The sequence below is a fragment of the Amblyomma mixtum genome, chromosome 10 (genome assembly GCF_055824585.1).
Source record: "Amblyomma mixtum isolate Tamu chromosome 10, ASM5582458v1, whole genome shotgun sequence".
Lineage (NCBI taxonomy): Eukaryota > Metazoa > Arthropoda > Arachnida > Ixodida > Ixodidae > Amblyomma > Amblyomma mixtum.
The window spans coordinates 73,026,165-73,047,492 of NC_143021.1; the positions used below are offsets into that span (position 1 = coordinate 73,026,165).

The following is a 21,328-nucleotide window of genomic DNA, read 5'->3' on the forward strand; positions in this document are numbered from 1 at the left end:
TTCTCTTGTCACCTGTAAAAGTGAACAATTATGCTTTCTTTTGCAGCAACCCTGGCTTATTGGGCTCGGCAGAAGAGTATTGATGCCACCGCAGCTGTTAACCTGACGATTATGTTCAACGAGAAGATTCAGTGAAATCGCCGAGCGCAATAAAATTCTAACGCACTAGGAAGTCATCTGCAGTGTTTTGGGCTCCCATGATGGCCATGTACTCGCTTACTCAACTGTATTTGAGCTAGCTGGAGTGCTTGGACGTCCCGACGACTCCATAGGGAAGTCTGTGGCTGGGATGCAGTAGGTCTCCGTTCCATCTGGAATTGTAACAGGTGTCAGCTGCATCTCGTATTGCAGCTGGTTCCAGTCTGGAAATGTGTCTCTTAAAACAGTAGGACTGGAACCAGTTAGAAATTTTCACCTGGATATTGATCTATGTATAGTCATATTCTCTTTATATAGACGTCTAGGCTACGTAGACTGAGCGTACTACATGTTCACAAATATCTGATAAATGTAGAGCGTGATGTCTGCAGTACGTACCTACAACGTGAACTGGACCCCAATTTTCATGTTGTAGGTACGTAGATTTTTCGTAAACGGTACTAATATGGATGTCTAATGGAGGTGTCTAATGTCCAGCGTAAATATCTTGCTGATGTCTTTGGTACGTTTTATGGTTTACTGGGATACTTCTGCTCCAACTTATATACCCCATTTGTGAGGCTCTCATGCTGGGGCCAGTGGCGCTCGCCCACTGAGCGCAGTTATTTAATTTAATTTCAGCTGCAGTGGTGGTGCAGATGATGAATACAACTTAGTAGGTTAAGCTGCTGATAGCTCTTATTATAGGAACCATATTGGTTCTACCTTGTTTGTCAAAAATGCAAACATTCATTGGAAAAATTGGGTGCAGTTGGGCGGTCTAATTGGATGTAATGGGTAAGACCAATTGGGCCCACCAATTGGAAACCCAAATGGTCCAATTGGATAGTCCAATTGGACCATGGTCCAATTGGATAGTTCAATTGGACCATCCAATTGGAACACCATTCCAATTGGAACCAGTTGGAAACTCAACTAGTCCAATTGGAACAATTTGGAAATCCAATTGGTTCCAATGGTTTTTTTTTTACTGGGATTGCTTCAAATTACTGCAGTTATCGACAAGAAGCAGGTCTCGAGTTTGTGCGCAGGCCCTACGTATGTTGTAATGCTCTAGCGTTGAGCAGGTTTGTTGATGCTAAAACTTGTTTTTAATATAGTCATGCAGGTGTAAACATAGTTGCTGTATTCTTTCAGTTGAAGGAATGAAGTGTGAACAGTAGTATCAGTGCTCTATGCCCCATGTGTATCTTGGGGCACCTATTTGATGTCATTTTTTATCTCAATTGAAGTTGTCATAACATGTTTTCTGTACATTTAAATCTTCCAACTGGCAACCTTTGAAGCACTTCAGGGCTTTTTCTTGTCTGCACTTGGTCCATTGACATGATAAGCCAACTTAAACAGTGCTACTGTTTGTGCTGCATGTGACATGCGTTTCCGATTTTGTGCTTTATCCCTATATTCGTGTGGTTGATGTAATAAACCATCAATATGAAAACGATACTTGCCGTACACTCTGCTGTGAACTGTGCACATGAGCCAGTGCTTTGTGGATCATACCTTGCTATACTCAGAGACCAAGTACTTGTAAAGGTACTTGCATCAGTATTTGCGTTGCGATTTATGCATGCCTAGCCTGTGTCTAAGGTTGCTGCCTTTCTATGCTGCCTTCTTTGCCAGCAACATTCATTGGGTTTCCAATTGCTCACAAATAGAGACATGACTAGCAGGAACTCGAGCACAATTGACTGGCAAAAGTTGGCGCGCGTTGAAAGGCAACAACCTCCAAGGGACGCGGTCTCGAAAATGCGGATTCTACAAAAAAACTGATTTATAATTCGCGGGAAAAGTGAGGTCATTAACGTCACTCATACGTAGGTTGGCCCCCAATATAGGGGCGCTGGAGTGCCCCATGAGCCGCCATTTTTTGGACCAATGGGCGTCTATGGAGCCTTCGCTGTCATGGTATATCTACCTTGGAACAGGCGCAGATACTCGTCATGGAAGGAGAACAAGAAGCAATAGACAATGCGCCAGGAAAGTGTCATATCTCAGCGGACACCCAAACCGCGGAAAGTGTCATGTCTCGGTGGACACGCCGACCGTGCCTAAAGGGGCACTGCGATGATTTCCTCGGTACCAGTTATATCATTAAATAGATTCATCATGCTTCCAGAGACCAGAGCAAAAAGAATTATTGAAATCGGAGCATGCAAACGAAAGTTATTCCACTCTGAAAATTCGAAGTGAAAAGCTCAGACGAAAACGCATTTCACTCACCCAGTACCGAGATTGGGCGCTACCAATCAGAACCGCGCCTAGCGCACACGCAGCGGAAGCGTGCATGCAGTTGTTGCTTTGTCGGGGCTGTCAACACCCGCGCATTTTGACGGCATCTTTCCCCCGCGTACGCGACGCCGTAGTCGGGGAATGGGTGACTAACAACGAAGGAAGCTCCCCGAAGTTTCTTTTTTAGTCGGACTAGAAGGCTGTCGCAGTAGCCCCCCTCCCCCCCCCCCCCCAAACTCGACTCCCGTCTCCTGTCCGGCCTTTCTCTTCACAATTCTGGGCAAGGTGTGTCGACTGGCTTTTTTTTTTCACTGCCGTCTTGGTATGGTCACGGCCGGTCTCGACGCGCGCGCTTTCTGGTTTGAGCCAACGTTTTTTGAACAGCGCTGGCCGCCACGAAGGTTTGAAGCGGAATGGAAAGTGTCGCCCCTATAGCTGTATTCTTGTTAGTTTTCGTTCGCTTTCCCTGCTTCTTTCCAGTTTTTGTGGCATGCGAAAAGCTTTCAGTACTCAGAGACATAATATTTTGGATCCATTTCGCAAGTATAAATGAACAATATGCAAACTGGACGCCCCACCAATGAGAAAGGCAGCGCCCTATCTGGATGCCACGTCATTTCCTCTGCCGCAAATGGCCGCCGCGCTGCGACACCATCGGCTCAAAAAAAGCATTTCTAGCGAAGATTAAAATATCAAATATTATGCTTTCGGTGATCTCATTGCGCGTTCAGGACTCACAATGTCCCTTACTCTGCATACAAAGAATAAAGACCCCATGCTTTATCTACGTCGCAGGGCACCTTTAAGGGAAGGAAAATTAAAAGAAAATTGGTTTTAAGGAAAGCAAACGGTGCCTGTCCCTCTCATATTTCGGTGTATACCCGAACCGCGCTGTAAGGGCCTTAAGGAAAATGAAATGAAAATTGGTTTTAAGGAAAGGAAATGCCTGTCTCTCATATCTTGGTGTACACACGAAAGGAGTGACGTTACACGCGGCACAAATAAAAAATAAATAAAAGACAAACAGTGCACCAGGAAACTCATATCTCGGTGGAGACCCGAACCGCGCCATAAGGGCCTTAAGGAAAATGAAATGAAATGACCTTGGTGTACACCCGAAAGGAATGCACACCACAGTACATGTCTCTAAAGCAACCTTCTAAGGCAGCACCATATTCACTAGACGCGCGGCTCCTCCCCCCCCCCTCGCCGCAACTTTTCGCTTCGAGATATCCAGGCTTAACCTTAGCTGAGCCACAGCCAATATTTATGACTGCGCAGTGTAGGCGTCCCCCGACAGTCACCTTTCCTTCTAGCCAACGCGCGGCGCGAAATTTGAATGCACCGCGGTGGAATTGGAAAAATTGCAGATTCCCTCAGTCAGATGATTATGCAATCGATGAGAGATCGATACGTGATCGATGAGTAACCCATAAGTGATTGATAAGTGATAATAAGTAATTCATGAGTAACTGATAAGTGATCGATGAGTAACTGATAAGTGATCGATGAGTAACTGATAAGTGATCGATGAGTAACAGATAAGTGATCGATGAGTAACAGATAAGTGATCGATGAGTAACAGATAAGTGATCGATGAGTAACAGATAAGTGATCGATGAGTAACAGATAAGTGATCGATGAGTAACAGATAAGTGATCGATGAGTAACAGATAAGTGATCGATGAGTAACAGATAAGTGATCGATGAGTAACAGATAAGTGATCGATGAGTAACAGATAAGTGATCGATGAGTAACAGATAACTGATCGATGAGTAACTGACAAGTGATCGATGAGTAACTGACAAGTGATCGATGAGTAACAGATAAGTGATCGATAAGCAACGGATGCGTGATCGATACGTGGTGGATATGTGATCGATAAGCCAATTAAATGGACAGTTGTGTGTGCGATATAAAAAGAGCCATTTATTAGCAATGGGAGGCAATTAGGAGCCAAGAGAAGCGACGAGTGCTGAGGAGGCGTCAATGCTTTCGCATTCTCCCAATGCTGTTTCTGCAGTGCCTGCTAGTGTTTTTGGAAAGACTCATTAATAACGTAGTAACAGCCATCACAACCAAGCTACTTCGCCATGCTCCTCTCCTTTGGTTTGTTGGGAATGGACAGGCTTTTTCATACATAGATCTCTATGGAGCTTGGCTGGACCAAGTGGTGTAGTTCGAATTATCCACAAATTCTAATTATTGAGGTTCAAATTAACGAGCTTTCAGTGTATTGGCTAACCGCTTAAGTAGTGGCTCATGCAATGCCTCGGTTAAAAACGTAGTTTCCGCCACAGTTTGGCTGATACCGTGCTGTGACAAAAAACATTTTCCACCTTTCTAAAAACCATTATCAACGTGCGGACCGCTGGCAATAAAACATTATGGCCATTTCAGCCACGTTCCGATGAGTACGACGATGTCCATGTCAACAGGGAGTCCTGGAAGCGTCGCCCACTTCTGTGTTTGTGTGCAAACGCTCCGCTGAGTAATATTGTTGCCAGCCCTGTCACAGCAACCATCACTAGCTGCCATGCTTGGTGCACTATGAGCAGATAGGGGAGCAAGCCTGGAAAGGCACCAGTGGAACTTGGTTTGTTACCAGATTCTAACTTCAGAAAATTCGGTCGGTTCAATTAATCAAACTCCCATAGTTCTATCATTCCTACTGACATCCACAACAACAAAAACATAAAGATAAGAGAGAATGTGGCTGTTAATACATAGCTCCTTGAAGAGAGCTGAAACCTGCAATTTTTGCGGGATAATGAAAAACTAGGGTCCTCAGTTATGCACAACATGGGAATATTCAAGAATACCAAATGTCTCATTCCCAAGTTGAATAACAGGCAATACTGAATTCAACTTTGAATCTTGAGAATGTGCCATTGCCTAGTTTAGAGAAAAATGACAAATTCGTTTGCTGTGTTGATGGCACAGTCAACAACGAATGCTCCATCTAAATGCGAAGGAAAGAGGTAAAAAGGGACAAGAATTATACTGCCACACCTGATCATTATCAAGAGCAAGTGCATCTTTTCAAAGGAAAGCAGAAAGAAAGCAGCAACCACATTGCACCCAAAGAAAAAACTGTATCAGTGACTAACATACTCATCGAGCTCACTGTATACTGCAGGCGCCATCTGCTTCAAAACGTATCAGTCGGTAGTGAGCTGCCCCAGAGTCACCACTTTTCTCTGGAACCATGGGGCTGCTGTCTCTGTATGTACACTCAGGGGGTTTCATTCAGCTGTGCGGCTTGTTATGCAACTTCACCATTACAAAGTCTCTTGAAGGTGAGAGGAGCTCTTGACCTCACCCCTCAGAAGCTGAAGAGCCCCACTACATGGCTTGGAAGTAAGCCCCTTGGGCTCTAATCTTTTGAGAAAGGCTGTACATCCATAGCTGCATGCAGATGTACAGGCGGTTTAATAAACCTTATGCGACTTGAAGTTGAGGATAAATGCTTCACCGCTTCCACATCGTTGAAGACCACATGAGCTGCACCAGTTGCAGATAGAATCACGTCTCCCTAACGAATTTAAAAAAAAAGACTGCATAAACAGTGTCAGCTGGCTTGTGCTCCACCCACAGATCAGGACCAGATGATCTGGACCGTCGGTGACGCATCACTGGCAGTATATGAGCCTGGACACACACGTTAGTGCATAAGCATTCTCACAAAATCCCGAACAAGACAAGTGTGAAACGTGCATGCATACTGCAGTGCTTGTTATGATGCAAACAGTCCACAGCAGATTGCATCATACGTCGAGGCATCTCGGATTTTATAGAATGAGCAACATGCTATGCGCTTTTTAGAGCACGTCATCACAACCTGGTGTCTGAAACTTTAAGCTTTACAAATTGTCGCATTGATTGTGGCAGATGAATGAATTGCATAAGGTGGCCCTACAATTAAAGGCCCTTACCAATAGCAACCATCAAAGATCACAGCCAACTGTCTCCAAATGATTCCCGGCATACAAGAAACAGATGTAGACTGACAGAAAACACACTGCAAAGCACCGTACTTCAACTAGTTTATTTCCATGCAATGTGCCTACATTTATACAAAGCAACGCATAAGTGCGCGCAGGGAAAACCCCGCAAACGTACAGGCGATACATTGGGCTCCTCCTTGATAGTGGCAACGAACAACGTGCTACGCAAAGCAACTGCACAAACTAAACAAAAGCATTACTGTACACTGAACAACTAGTAAACACATGAATGGGCAGTCTTTGAACAACCATTACTGCGTCATTATGCCCAAAAAGTGGCACTCCTTGCAACTTAACAGTACTGAAGGTATGCTGACACAATTTTCTATGCTCTGTGATTTCCCCAGCGTCAACAATTTCCCTTGCGGTCTTTTTGGCACATCTGCGCAGAGCTGTGGTCTGCTGAAAGGAAGGCCCTTGTTGCTTGCAGTGTTGGCAGTTACAACAATGCGTGCCTAGTTGTCGAGAGGCAACTGTGACATTATAGTTGTGCTCCCTGAGCCTTTCATTCAAACATCTACCAGTCTGGCCAACGTAGGCTCGTCCACAGGGCAAAGGAATTGAGTACACTATGTTTGCTGTGCATGCAACAAACCATTGCTGGCACCTAATGGTGCAGTTCCTATCCTGACTGTCGGTAGAGCTGACCTTCTTGCACAGTTTTGTTAGCTTATCCGGTGCCGAAAAGAGCACTTGCACACCCACTCATTTGCCCATTTGTTTCACTCCATTTCACACATCAAGTACAACTCTGTGAAAGATACGGAAGTAGTCTGCATGAAAAAATAACGGCAGGACAGTTGCTCCGCGCTTGTTTTGTGGCCGAGTGGCCTAAGACACCAGAAGGCAAAAGCGTGCCATCAGCACTAAGTGCGCATTTAATTAACAAATATGTCATGTAATACACATACAGGAAAAAATTCACTACTTACTGCTCACCGCAAGTAACATCCTACTTTCTGATCACGGATGTAGGCAGTGCAAACCAGAGCGCTATCCTTGACAGCATTGCACCTGATGCATGAAACAGAGTACAAGTTTGGCAGTACATGTTAACAACTAGCTTTTCAGTAATTATCAACACTTAATTCGCTGTGAAGCTACTTGAAATGAAATGTATAACAATCTGCGGCAGCCCCTGAGCCACAAGAAAGCTCTGAAAGTATGCCCTAACTTCACCCCAGAGCAGTTCTGCTGCTGAACCTAGTGCCGTCATCCTGGTCAAGGGTGGCTTGCATGTGATTGGGGGCCTTGTGGAGCGGGTTTTGAGTTTCCCACCTCTCAAATTCGAGGCTGCAACTGGGCGAAGCACACGCTCCTTGAGAATGCAGGGGATAGTGTGACTGCTATTAGCTACTGCATGCGATGACGCAGCAATCTCTTCCATCTGCCCCCAGTATGCCATCTGCTCTGGCTTTCCTTGTTTCTGGCAGCCTTTGTGTTTTGTTTCCTCTCTTCACATTTTGCCGTTTTTCGCTATGACTGTGTATACGACCTCTTGTCATGACCTTTGAACTGTTTTGTGCAACCTGTTGATTGTGTGCGGTCGACGCGTGGAACAAAGTTTGACATGCTAAACGTATTCGGAGCCCAGAAGCGAAGCGTTGTATGAAGTTAGTCTGTACGCCACTAAATTCAGAAATTCAGTGCTGTGGTAAAATTTTTCAGCAAGTAAATTTAGAAAAACGGCCTTTTCTAGCCGAGAGGAATGCCCAGGAATGAATATAAATGTCCTTTGCCTTTGTCTGCAAAGTGCATTTCTGGTCAAGAATGAGCATTCAGAGCAAAGAAATTCAAAATGACTTCCAGCATATTTTTAACATGAACAAAAATCTGAAGCTGAACTGTAGTGAATACCAAAACACGATCATTGAAATATGATTGACACACTGGTGGAAGTGAAATAATTGAAATATTGCCTAGAAAGAAATTCACTGTGCATCAACAAATGTCATGGGCTTCGCAATTTCTTGTTTACTGTGAACTCTTGTCTTCCACTCTCTGGGCATTACAAAAAAAACTAAAATGTCAGTTTACTTTGAGCAGGATGATGAATGTTGCAAGTAATGGCATGATGTGGAAGTAACAAGTACACTGGGGCCCGCACTGCCTCTGAAGGCAGCAGACATTAACCAGACAAGAAAGCACTCCTCATTAAGGGGGGGAAGCTAGTCTTAGAAAGGAAAAGTTTATTATTAATGAAGTCAGTATTCTTAAATCTTCAATGAATATTTTTTTTGTGTGCCAATTCCAATTATGTCTTTTAATTTCATATAAAATAACTCGATGTGCATTCATGAAATATGCAAGTCTTTTGCCAACAGCCTTATTCAAGAAATTTTGCCCCTGGGAAATGCCCACCATAGAAGTCAAGTTAAGGGATTCTGAATGTGCCACTTCAGAAGAGGGAAGAAAACGTTTGTATTCCTAGAGTGGCAACTTCAAAACTCTGTACCTCAAGTTCTACGAAAGGCAAGAGAACAATTTTGCCCTTGCTGCATTCCTTGGTGTCAAGACAAACTTGCACTTCAGCAAGTTCCCTGCACCAAACTTTCTTACGATTTCTCTCCAAAATCTTGCATAACACATTACACAAGTGAACAAGCAATTAAATGCCATATTTGGAATTGCAGGGGAAAACACATCTTCCCAAAAATCATAATTGTGACTGACATCAATTTTTTTTTAAGACCAGCTTCTTTCTTAAAGGACCACAAATCTTGGATGCTGACTAAACCTGCTCAAGATTTTGACTACATAATTAAAATTAAAGGCGATTCACTATTAGAAAATGAAAAGCAAGCTACACTGAAACTTCCCTTTATATAATGGTACCAATGCAGTTACATATTTATGCCTAATTTCAGGGCGCTGCATTCAGGGGAACAACAGTTTACTGAAGTTTGTGGCCAGCTAATAAAGCTTGCTCACTAAGCTGAAGATACACCAACAAACACAGTAACAGTGTCAGGACAGGACAAAAGAAGGGTATGACACAAGCACTTTCCACATCTTTTCATTACGCCATCACACCAGCCAGCCGGTACATTATTCACATATACCACCTCCCTCGTCAGTTACCACTGAGCTTGACACACACAAATAGGAGACATGTCAGCTACTACTGTCCGCCTGGTACACCAGGTACGGCAGTTTCGAAATGTTAATTGCAGTAAGATTAGCAACAGCACAAGTCACAAAAAAGTGTTTATTTGCCTCACGCATGTTGGTCCCAAAATAAAACAGAAGGAAGAGAAGTCAGGTGCCAATGAAAATGCGACTAAATATAATGAGGCCCTCACAAATGCTTCAGTGTGTTAAGTTATTGCATAACGATGACTAGATGCGGCAACCATTGCCCTGTAAAGCAAGTTGTCCAGCATAAAGACACTTGTGCTTGCACTGATGCATAAAACCATGCAGCCCACACAAACAAAATAGATTTTATTAACTCTTTGCATCTAATGACTTACATGAAATCATGAAAAGAAAAGAGCGTACAGCCATGCACCTCAAAAGTCTTTATGAGGCTAGAACACATTCTTTCAGAGTATGAACACAATTCCAAACTAAAAGAGCTGCAAATTCACATGCAGCAAAGGACGATTACTAGATGCAAATTGCGTAAGCAAAGCATGCACGCCTTTTCTTAGGCTAGAGCATAAAGATGCATTGCCCAAAGGTACAAAAGAAAATGCACAGCAAGCCTGCATTCAGTGAAAGGAGCAGCCATCATATGAATGCATGTCCATCCACATAACGAGTGTAGAAAAAAGAAAAAAAAGAAAAAAATGCATGAAGAAAAGGTGTGCTTCAGTGCTACATTCGATGCACTAATTCAATGAGACATGCAAAATGAAGTGCAAACATTAGAGCAAGCATCAGAAATGATAAAGCGTAGTCGCAAACACTGTTCACTGCATATCAGCGTCACTGAACTGCAGTGTATAATTGTCGCATTTGTCACAAGGTTGACACTGCGAGCAAATTCTTGCACAGATGTGCATGCTTCGAACGATGCAAGAGAAAACGTCTCTCACTTTTCCAGGCTACTTCAATAGGAAGGAGCATGCAAGCCGCAAGCATCAGCATGCTCGGGAAGCTTGACAGGTGCTCCATCGACGACAGCAAAAGGCTAACGGTGCCCCGGGGTGTCCCCACTCACTGGCAGCAGCAGAGGAGGTGCAGCCGGTTCGGGGTTTCCCGCTGATGCCGTTGGCGGCATGTACGAGTCGGTGGAGTTGAGCACCTCTCGAAGAATGCGCAGCTTCTCATTGGCCACGCTCAGCTTGGCCTCCACCTCGGCCTGTTTGTCAGGGAAAGACATCGACCAGGATCGACAGCCTCTTCACAGAGTGCAACAACAAAGCCATCGAGTACTAAATGGGTCTCTAAACTCAACAGTGGGGGCGTTGCACGTGAAATAGCTCCTGGTCTGATCAGCGCCGAAATGGCTGATGAACAAGAGCAGTTGTTTGTAGCAGCAACCATCCCACCACAGAACAGAATAGCACTCTGAGACCTGAAATGGGTGGAAACTCCACTGCATCATAAGTACAGAACAGCCTGAATGAGCATTCGTAATGAGCTTAGCTGTTCACCTGCAAGCTTCTTTGGCATTTCGGCTTTCTGAATCAAAGACAGTGCACCGGAGTGGACCGTATGCTTTAACATGCCTAGCAACATTCCTCTGTGCAGCAAAGCGAATTTTTTTTTTCCTGTCTACCACTGACAGAACTAACTAGCCCAGGGCTCCAAGAGGCAATAAAATGCACCCTATGATAGGCACCCAAAGAGAGTGCGCAGTCAAATGTCCAAGTGCTCTTTCTGCTAGGAAATTTCAATGGAAGGAACAAATTTATATTATGCTCCTCAGCTGAACTCATGATCCCCATGGTCTATAGCTCAAGAAAAAGATTTTAAGGAGGAACGCAGGTCTTTAAATTTAAATTTTTATTATTAGACACAGCGCAATGAAATTAGATGTGTGTTGGTATTTCTTCTGTTTTCAATAGTATAATTAGTTTAAGTATATTTTGATTGGTTTCCATGTTATAGAAAAATAGTTCAAATCTAATAGGGTAATTTCTTACGGGTTGTTAAGACGCTTTCCTTAAATAATTTTGGTTCCATTTGAAATGGAGCTATAGCCAATGATCTGCAATGGGGAACTATGCTATTTATATTGTTACTGAAATAAATTATTATAAAAATATGGTCAGTTATGTCGAAGCACCATAAGTATGAAATATAATTAGGTAACATTACTGTTCAGAAAATTTTATGTTTGACTGAGCCATTAAAGATAACATAGCTCCATAGTTCAGTTCTTTCTGACTTCAGCGGTATGAGGTTAATTTAACTTGCACCATAAAAAGATTATGAAAATTTCTGTAAGGCTAGTCATGTTGCCAAAGAACGCGAAACAGAAAAATGCATTTGAATTGTGCTCGCCAGCCATTTGGAGGCGTTGTAGAGACCTAAACAAATGGCAGAATGCGGACGTCCCAAGAGGATTTCACAACAGCGAGTAGCACCAAGATAATAGAGAAGAGCACCAGCTTCTGAACAAGACCAATATGACGATCATTGGGGACACGATTGTGGGAAGAGATGGGAGTGAAGTTCTCCGGCATTTTGCTCCAAACTCAACACCCGATATATCGATTTTATAGTAGTCAGAGGTCAAATGAGACCTTGAAACTTTATAGGCAGCTACTTTAAAGTATATTGAATCCAAATAACGTAATTTTTGAATTTTTTTTACCATTTCAAGACCTGCATTTCCCCTTAAGCTGGGCGCAATATGGATCGACTTTCGGAGTAAGCAGTTCTCGCAGTACACATGAAATATGGTTGAAAGTAGTCTACATGCATGAAAGTAGTGTCATAAAAATGCACCAATTATGAGTGATGAATCAGGTACAATTGCCGTCGCGACAAAATTAACAGAAAGGTGTGCTGGTTTGAAGTATGCTTCTGAAAGCACTGCTATGTAAACTTTGTATCTGTATGCTCCCACCTGCTTGGTCTTCCGCGACTGCAGTATCTCCCAAATAAAACATGATCAAGCCAACACCCACCATGGCCGACTTCATCCTCTCCCGCTCCAGCTGCATCTGCACCTTTTCCGGGGCCTCCCTGTCCAGCAGCCTCTGCTTCTCGCTGAGCTGCACACAAATGATGCTCAAGCACCGAACACCTTGAAGCAGGCAGCTACTGTCTCCCAGAGGACAAAAACAATGCCAAGGGCCACAGCTAAGTTGTTTCATAGGCGATTTTTTTTTCCACCAATGATCGAGTTTCTGGTCTGAATGCTACTAATGACATTACTATCGCACAATAGCATTTTTCTGCAAGCTCTAGAAATTTCCAAACGTAAGAAATCCAATTTACTTGCACAGTTTGTATTTCGTTAAATTTGGAAGTCAGTGTAGCTAAATTTGCCCCACAATGTACAGGTGCTGTCAAAAGTAAATGGAAGGCAATATTAACGAAACGGTTTAATCACTGCCCACTCAATTCATGCATCCTTGAATACATACGTGCAGACTAATTGTGATTGTGCGAATTGCAGTGTGCACCAAGAAACATGGATCATTATGCTTTAGATTTAAAGAAATTAAATTTTTTTGATGAAGTCGCCTCCCATTTACTTTTGAGGGCGACTGTACACAAAATGCAGGCCACAGGCACTTTATAATTAAGCATGGTGCTCAGACAACCAATAAATATCAGCTCAGGTGAAACGCAATAAACTAAGGCACACACTTCATTACACACTTAAGTAAAGATGTTATTTTTAGGGTGGAGATGCCATTTGAAAGCAACAACCCTTTTGTACAGCTCAAAAGTGAAAAATATAGAATGTTCATGTTTGCAACAATCGCTGCTTGATCTGGCTGGACACTGAAACATTCAGATGTAGTTGCAGAACCAGTAACGCATGCCTTATTGTCAAGGTACAACTGTTCATGGTGTCCCTGCAAATTCGCGTACCTGGCAGTCACTTATCACCAGTATGAACAAAGTCAGTGCTTTGCAGAACCAATATGAACCACATTATCCAAAAGATGAGAGGTGGGTACTGCAACCTTGCATGTTCTGAGAGCAGCTGCATAGCCTGGAAGCAGCCGTATAGAACGAAAACTTTACGTCACAAAGAGTCTTTCATACGTACAAATGTTACCCCGCTCTTCTAAATTTGACTTGGTCCATTATAATTAAATGACTATAGAACCTAATTTTATTACATGTTTTCTTCTGATGTGGTGTTCAACTACAACTGCTAAATAATTTGTAATCGAATTCCTCCTCTCATGCTGTTTCGGTTTCATCAACCGAACGATGGCTGTGATGTGCAGTTGTGCCTTAGGCTCTGTGAGGCAAAGCTAAAGTGCAATATAAATGCGGATAAGTAGTTTTAACTCACTACAGCACCAGCCAGCGTCAGGATCTAGAATTACAACAAATGGCATATCAGCAGTTATATTGCCATTTTTTTGTGCCTCTCCTGACCTGAAGTTCACGTCACAGCCATAATTCGGTTGATGAAACATAAACAGCATCAAATCCCATAATAGCGAATCAAAACAAAGGTCAACAACAGGCGTAAGTAAAAAGGACATGACTGCGATGCACTGACCATGTTCTCCACAGTCCTCTTCTCCTGGGGAGGGTGAGGGCTTGCACAGACTGCTCGGCATGGGCCACTTTCTTTTCAAGCAGAACGACTTGCTGCTCTCGGGCCTTCAGGTCCATCTGCATCACCTTGAGCTCCTGGACACACCACAGAAACAAGATGGTCAGATGAGGCAGCGCACCACATTAGAGATGCCCTCTGCTTGCTTCCGGTTCTTGCCCTTTCACATCTACCTTGACAATGTCATTGTTACCAATGCATGCATGCCCTACCTTGAAATCCACTCTATCACCCTAAGGGACCATCACTTACATTCCTTTCACATCAAGACTCGCCCATGTCCATTCTTTCTTGATTTCCACTAAGGACAGGTCAAAGGATACCAGCTCTCATTTGTTCCCTAACGTACTGTGCTCTCTTAGTCTTCTAACTTTACCCTTTCATGTTCACCAACAGTTTGCTAGGAGCTAAAAGCACAAGTTTTGGGAAGTGCTATGTGCAACACCCATAAAGATTGTCCAGTTACCACCCATCATGGTACTTCTCCTTGGGGAAAGGCTGGCTGAGGACTGCATTTTAAATGCAGTAGTGAAAAAACAATGCCACAAAGGTACAAAAGACGAAGAAAAAAAGCATGAAGAACTGCAGTTAAACTACTCCCAATGCAGAAATGCAGATTCAGAAAGGAGAAAGTGGACACCCCCTTTTTTATGTGCGATTTTTGTCCATATGTTATATGTGATGTCGGCACTCATAAGTGCCCGCATCACATATGCAATGCTCAGCTTAAAGAAGCATGCTAAAATTATTGATTCCTTCAAGTACTTCTAGTATGCCATACTGTGGACCCTATTATCAAAGGTCTTAGTATTAGTTTGACAGTGTCGCACATTATAAGACCTTCGAAAAATCCACAACAGCGGCCCATTTGTGGAGTTTTTACATCAATCGCATCAAAGCATTTCATTTTCTATCAAGACAGCTTGGGTGGCATGCAATTTCTGGGGGGGCCAGAATCCTATCATTGTATTCATTATTTCACCGATAATTGTATTCTTACGTATGGTTTATTTTTACACAGTGGCAAAAGGGGAATTAATAAATCTAAAGAACTTGATCATTATTAGCAATATATAGTTATATCTGGTATCCTCATAAGTGAATTACACTGCATAGCACAACAAGCACCTCTTAGATACTCTGCGTTCATGGCTGAAAGGTGCATCCAACTTTTTTTTCTTGTTATTTCTCCTCTCCTCCCATCTGCAACACAGCAGTGAATGACCCGGTTGGTGCCGGTCCACACAGCTCCATCCTTTCCCACTGGCTGGTCCACAGCACAACCTCTCATAAGTGCTGTAGCTTTGAATGCTTAACAAAACTGTAAGAGTGCAGGCCACACAGCTGTGAACAGAATACAAATTAGTAGAACATTTGTGCGCATTCTGCATAACAAAAAGATCACTGCACAGAAGGCAGTCATTCACAAAAGGAACTCCTAAACGAGACAAGTGTTCTCGTGATGCCTGAAGCAAACGCACAGGCCGTGGAACTGCACTGCACACAGTAGTGGCCTTAATATGTGCTGCCGACTAGTTGCGGCACTAAGCTTAACCTTAGCTTCGCATGAGTAAGCCCCGATACGAGCCCACAAATGCAATCATGTGACCGCAACGCTCTCCACATGTGCCCTTGCTTGTCATACCTCTTTCAAAGCACTGTTCTCTGCTTCCTTCTGGGTGAGCTTACTCCTGAGGTCATCAACTGACAAGAGAAAAAAGCAGGTGAAAGCATGTTGAAAAAATGATCAATACACCAGGAAATAAGATGGACAATTACTTTCAGCACCATTGTTTTCCTCCATTTCTCTTCTTGGCTTCTTCCTATCGGTCCGCTGGTCGTCCTCTTGCTGCAGAACATCACTGTCAGAGCAGTCGCTCAGCTTCAGAGAAACAAAGAAAGGGTAAAAATATTTAAATCCCCAAACAAACCAACGCTTAAGCAGTGCAACGGTACTCTCGCAAGAAGATTGCATCAAGGGATCAAGCAAAGTCTGCATATTGTACATCACATACGCTCATGCTCAATGATATAAATATGCATGTTAGTTTTCAGCAGAACAGCTCAGCTGATGACGATTTTGCATTTAATGGTGCAAGGAAATCTGTGGCGAAGAGCACCATCATACAAGGTCCCATTTTCTAAGCACTTCACCCCAGAGATGCTGAGCATCAGGTCAAGGGAAAGCTTGTACCCACTTCATCACCGGTGGATACCCATCGGCACTGGGGATTGAACCCCGCACCTTTCACATGAGAGGGGAGAACAGCAGAATTTTAGCAGAACAGAAGGTCAGTTGAGCTACCATGCCATATTGCTATCGTATATTAGTCTCTCTGCATATTTGTTGGTGTGATATTGCAGTGACTGCAGCTTTTATCCTCCGCAAAAATATTCCAAAAACACGCCAATTTTATGATTACCGTTTCATGACCTAGGTTGCAAAACATGCAAATAGTGGTAAGCAAAGCCCATTTTTGAAAGTGATGCATGTACTACAGACAAAAATAAAATTTGCTACAGCATTCTTAATGACAATATATAGGTGAATTTTGATGCCTGGTCACCTGCAGTTTTTTAATGAGCACCAGAATCTCAGTGTATAGACATTTTTGCATTTTGCTTCCCCTGAAATACAGCAGATGAGATCATGCCAGTGACCTCGTGCTGAGTAGCAGAACACCAAGGCCACCAAGCCACAATAGGTGTTGTCGTAGTCTTAATCCATTACAATGCTTGCACCGCAATCAATGGGCTCAAAGTAGCGGCAAAAGAGTAAATAAATTATGGGGGTACCTAAGCAGTTATGATGTGTAAATGCGAAAGTACTGCTTGTGTTGCTGAGCGTGTTGCTTAGTTGTTGTTGGGGGATAGGAGTGAACGTTGTTTCGGAGCAGCGGCTCGTTTCGCATATTTTGTTGCGTTATGGTGGCTGCAAAATTTGTTGCCAGTGAACTGCTGCCTCCGGCCATGCTTTGCTGCCTCGCCTGATGATGTAGATGTGAGCGACTCCATGGCGCCACAAACTCAGTCTCCGAAAGCTGAAGGTCAACTGACGGCAGCGGCGGAGACTTCCCCTTTGTGTAATCTCTAGCCCCGACAGTGGTGCACCATATTTCCTAGCGTATCTCGTGGAGGCGGTGTACATGCAGCACTTCCCATCAGACGAGACAGTAGCATCTCGCCCAGTGCATGGGGCGGAGGGGGCCATATCTACTCCCATCTTGAGCCTGGTCTGCTCCGTTATCAGCGTGAAAAGATATAGTGTAGTGACCCCAGTGAGGAGGACCCTCAAACCTGTTTCCATTCATCGTGGAAGTCGACTTGCCCTTCTTAGAGGGAGAGAGTTGCCTGAATTCATTTGCGTGCAGCGCTTCTGCCCCATGTTCCTGCCACAGCTGTCTGGCTATGGCAGGGTTTTCGCACAACGAGCCATGCAATGTTCTCGCGTTAAAAGGCGTGGGCGGCGGGCTAACCTGAAACGTTCACACACATGAAGCAAAAAATGCACCCTGAATACAAACAAAGCAGATAGCCATACCGGCATGCAGCTGACTTCCCGTGATGGTTCTGGCGGTGGCATTGTAGAATGCTCCTTCAGGCTCCCTGCAGACAGGGTGAAACAGAACCTTTGAGTGAAAGAAACCAGCAGTCAGAAAGCAAATTTTGTGCTAATAATGTAACATAGTACCCCTAACTTTCATGCAAGCACGTCTTTAAAAGAAAAGTGCCTTCACCTCTCCAGTTTCTCCAAGGACAGATACTGTAATTTTGGAACTTGTGTTCTCCTATTAGAGGTGAAATGTGAGCAGGATGCTGTGCAGCCTACTACGCCTTAATGCAAGAAGCACTCCATCTTCAGCTCCAACCATGAAATTTGCTGTCAAAAAGCAGGCACCTCAATCTTTTTCAACACGATCTTCTGAAATGCCAATGAGTATCTTTAAAGAAGGCTTTGTGATGTTATAGCAGTATGCTCTGCTCTGAACCTCTGGATACAGGCTGTCACTCAGTCTAGTGGTTGTTGTTCTTTGGTGGTGCTGAGGCTATTTAATTGCAGGCCGACTGGTACAAGGCAGAAATGCAACGAGTATTCAGCACAAGTGGAAAAGTAGAGGAGTGAAAACAGAAAACCACACCTCACCCTGAAACTTTGCCGCGCGCGGCAAGATGGGCCGGCGCCGGCCTGCATGCAGGCGGAGGGTGCTGTGGCCATAGGAACCAGCACCTCCTGGGTCATCTCCGCGAATTTCATCACATGCTGAAAGCAAGGAGGATGTCAAATGAGAGCACTGCCAAACTATTTTTAAAGCACATTGCCACACTGCTGTCTTGACCCGTTGCCAAGCGTCTCTCTGTCTCAAACGTTTAAGCGCAGCTGTTCGGTGATCCTCGCCACAGCAGACTGCTGTGCTGTCCTGTTCCTTGCTGCGTTTGTCGGTGGCAGTGTGATGTCTGAACTCCTTAACGGTTGAAAAGAAACTGCACGCTTTCTCTGACACTCATTCTGGCTACACCTGTTTGTTGCACAGAGTGCTCTAGTCCAGCAGTACTAGAACAATTTCAGCCGCACCAGTTTACTCAAGCGCAAGATACACTGGTGATGCGAGTGGCCATGCTCTCTAATCAAAAATAAATAGTGTCCAAGAAAGATTGGTTTTGAGGAATGTGTCAAACAAGCACCGACTATTCCCAGCAGTTTAATGTTAAAAAGTTGACAAAAAGCACCACTCATGAATGAAGCCAGTTAATATTTGTCAAAGCGTGCAATACCACTTACAAGTGAGAACAAATGTAAGCACACTCATGTAGGCAGCGTTCACCGACATAAAATTATATGGCACTACATATCAGTTACCCGCGGCAAGCAGCGCACACTTGGCGAGCTGCAATGCGATAAGAAACCCTTGGATGAATTAATATTCTTTCCTCATAGCAGTCTACAGAGATTTGAAGCTAGCAAATATAAACATTTTAAATATTAAATTATGCGCTCAGTGCAATACATATTCGATCTGAATTCAACCTAAATATTCATCCAATCTAAAATGCAAGCTTAACACTGAAATTACGACTGCTCTGCTATATACTTACGAATGTTTCATCATAGTCATCTGGTCGTGGGTTTAAACAAACAATCATACGAACTTTGCCTTCGCCATCAAAAAAGTTCTTAAAAAGGTGAGTGATCTTTGTGTCCCTGTATGGCACAACCTGAAAAATCAATGCAAGTTTCAGAGAGGAGGCCCCAAGACCACTTGCAGAATATGAAATGCAGAGTTGCAGTTTTTTAGGGTTGCAGGTAAAACAAACCAAAACAAATAAACAAAAAGTAAGCTTAAAGCTGCTATAAACAGGTTTTTTGCCCTGCTGAAAGTTCTAGAAAAGCGCACAGTGACCCGAGTGAAGATCTCCGAGACAAACAGGCAAAGAGAAAAAGCTTCATCTTTAAGACGTTCATAATAGCACCAATTTATTTACATAGCACAAAAGCCAATACATCACCTTGGTTGACCCAGTTGTCTGGTTCTCTCGTAGTGTTTCAATGCAACTACGCAAAACCATCAATGAATTGTTGATGTTCTCTGGGGGGGGGGAAGGAAAGAAAACAGGTCCTGAACAAAATCTCACACAGCATCATTTCTAAATGCAAAGATGAGCGTAGCAACATGCTGTCGCACAGAAACAAGGAACAGGGTTTGTTGCATGCATGAAATGGTGGGCATCTATGAAACAAGCTAGCTGTCAAAACGAGTCTCACCAGCTTCCCTGAGCCTGTGGCCAGTGTTCCCAGTCCTGCCTGTGCGTTCACTGCCAGCAAGGTCTACAAGCGAAAGCTGACTAATGACAAGTGTCCTCTTGTCCTGAAAATGAAGAGAAAAAGAGTGGTCAGGTACTAACACCATGAACATAGTCTTGGATTGAATGAAAAGGAATTTAAACATCCCAGCTTATGTACAAAAATGAACGCAGCAGTCTTGTTACCAATCCTAGCAGCTGACAACTTTCAACTCTCCTAATTCACTAGAGTGCTAATAGCCAGAATCCACATTTCTGAGAGATCTGAGAAATATAGCCAATGTATGAGTCTACATAGGCCTGAGGGAATAATTTTCTTTGAATAATTTCGAAGCGAATATTTTGAATGCTTCTGGTGCACAAAAAAGGTTGAACGACACAATAGGCAATTTCAAAATCATGTATTCTGAAAATAAAAACAAACTAAGAGTACATTACAGCTTTGCAACACTCCTTCAGGCTGTGCTGACTTTCTGCAAAACTGGCCATCGGAAATTGGAGGAGTCGACCTGCCGACGAAGTCGACATATTTGTCGGACATTTGCGACATTTGTGGGACATTCGTGGGACCTCCACCTGCTTTGAAGAAGCTACTTCATGGACACCTGCCACGCGTGCAAATCCTGCGCCTCTGCACCCAGTGCCATCCCGCTTCAGGCATCTGAAAGAGGCACCCATCTCCATGCACCTCGTGCTGTAGCTTTAGCTTCGCGCTCACGCCACTGCACTTGATTGGCGAATTTCGCACTGATAAGAGCAACTGCAACAGCTACACCCAGCTCGGACTCATCCCGCAAAAGTCGAGGGAGCTGCACGTCCTTCATTTCATGTACGTGTGCACTGCAGGTAGCGCAGACACAGATCTGGGCGTCGCACTCACGGCTGCTCGTGTGTGCTGCAGTGACATGCAGGCATGTGGCGCGAACATTCTCAGTAGTTCCTTGCGATGAGTGCAGAGGCGGTGTGCCGATGCTGCAGAATGTAGAGCCAGTGCAATATGGACATATGAGGCACGAGGGACGGTGTGCTTTAAGGTGTGCATACACCAAACGCTATTTCAAATTGAGCCTTAAGGGGGAAGAGGGTCTTAAAAAAATTATGTCACAATATTGAAATCATCAACGAACACGTATTTTTGTGTCCTGATTCTAAATATGCCAGTTTCATGTAAAAAAAGCCCTTCTGCACTAATGTAGTATACTTTATGCAAGCTTTTTGCCGAAGGCTTACAAGGAATTTTTACTGCAGGGAACCTGCTAAACTGCATATCACTGGTTTGTCTTGACATCAAGAAATACAGTAAGAGTGCACTCATATTTTGTATGCTATTTCTCAGAGTTGACGCTTTTGTATACTAAAATAAAGTTCCCAAAATGGTGACGCGCTTCGAAGCAGTACTCTTCAATTCAGAGTGAATTCGTGTCACTG

At 43.7% G+C, this 21,328-nt stretch overlaps 1 pseudogene; it reads right to left on the reverse strand.

Moving 5' to 3' along the window:
* Positions 1 to 9,738: 9,738 nt before the first annotated feature.
* The window catches only part of LOC149326112 (kinesin-like protein KIF23), a 32,194-nt pseudogene continuing 20,604 nt past the window's right edge, over positions 9,739 to 21,328 (reverse strand).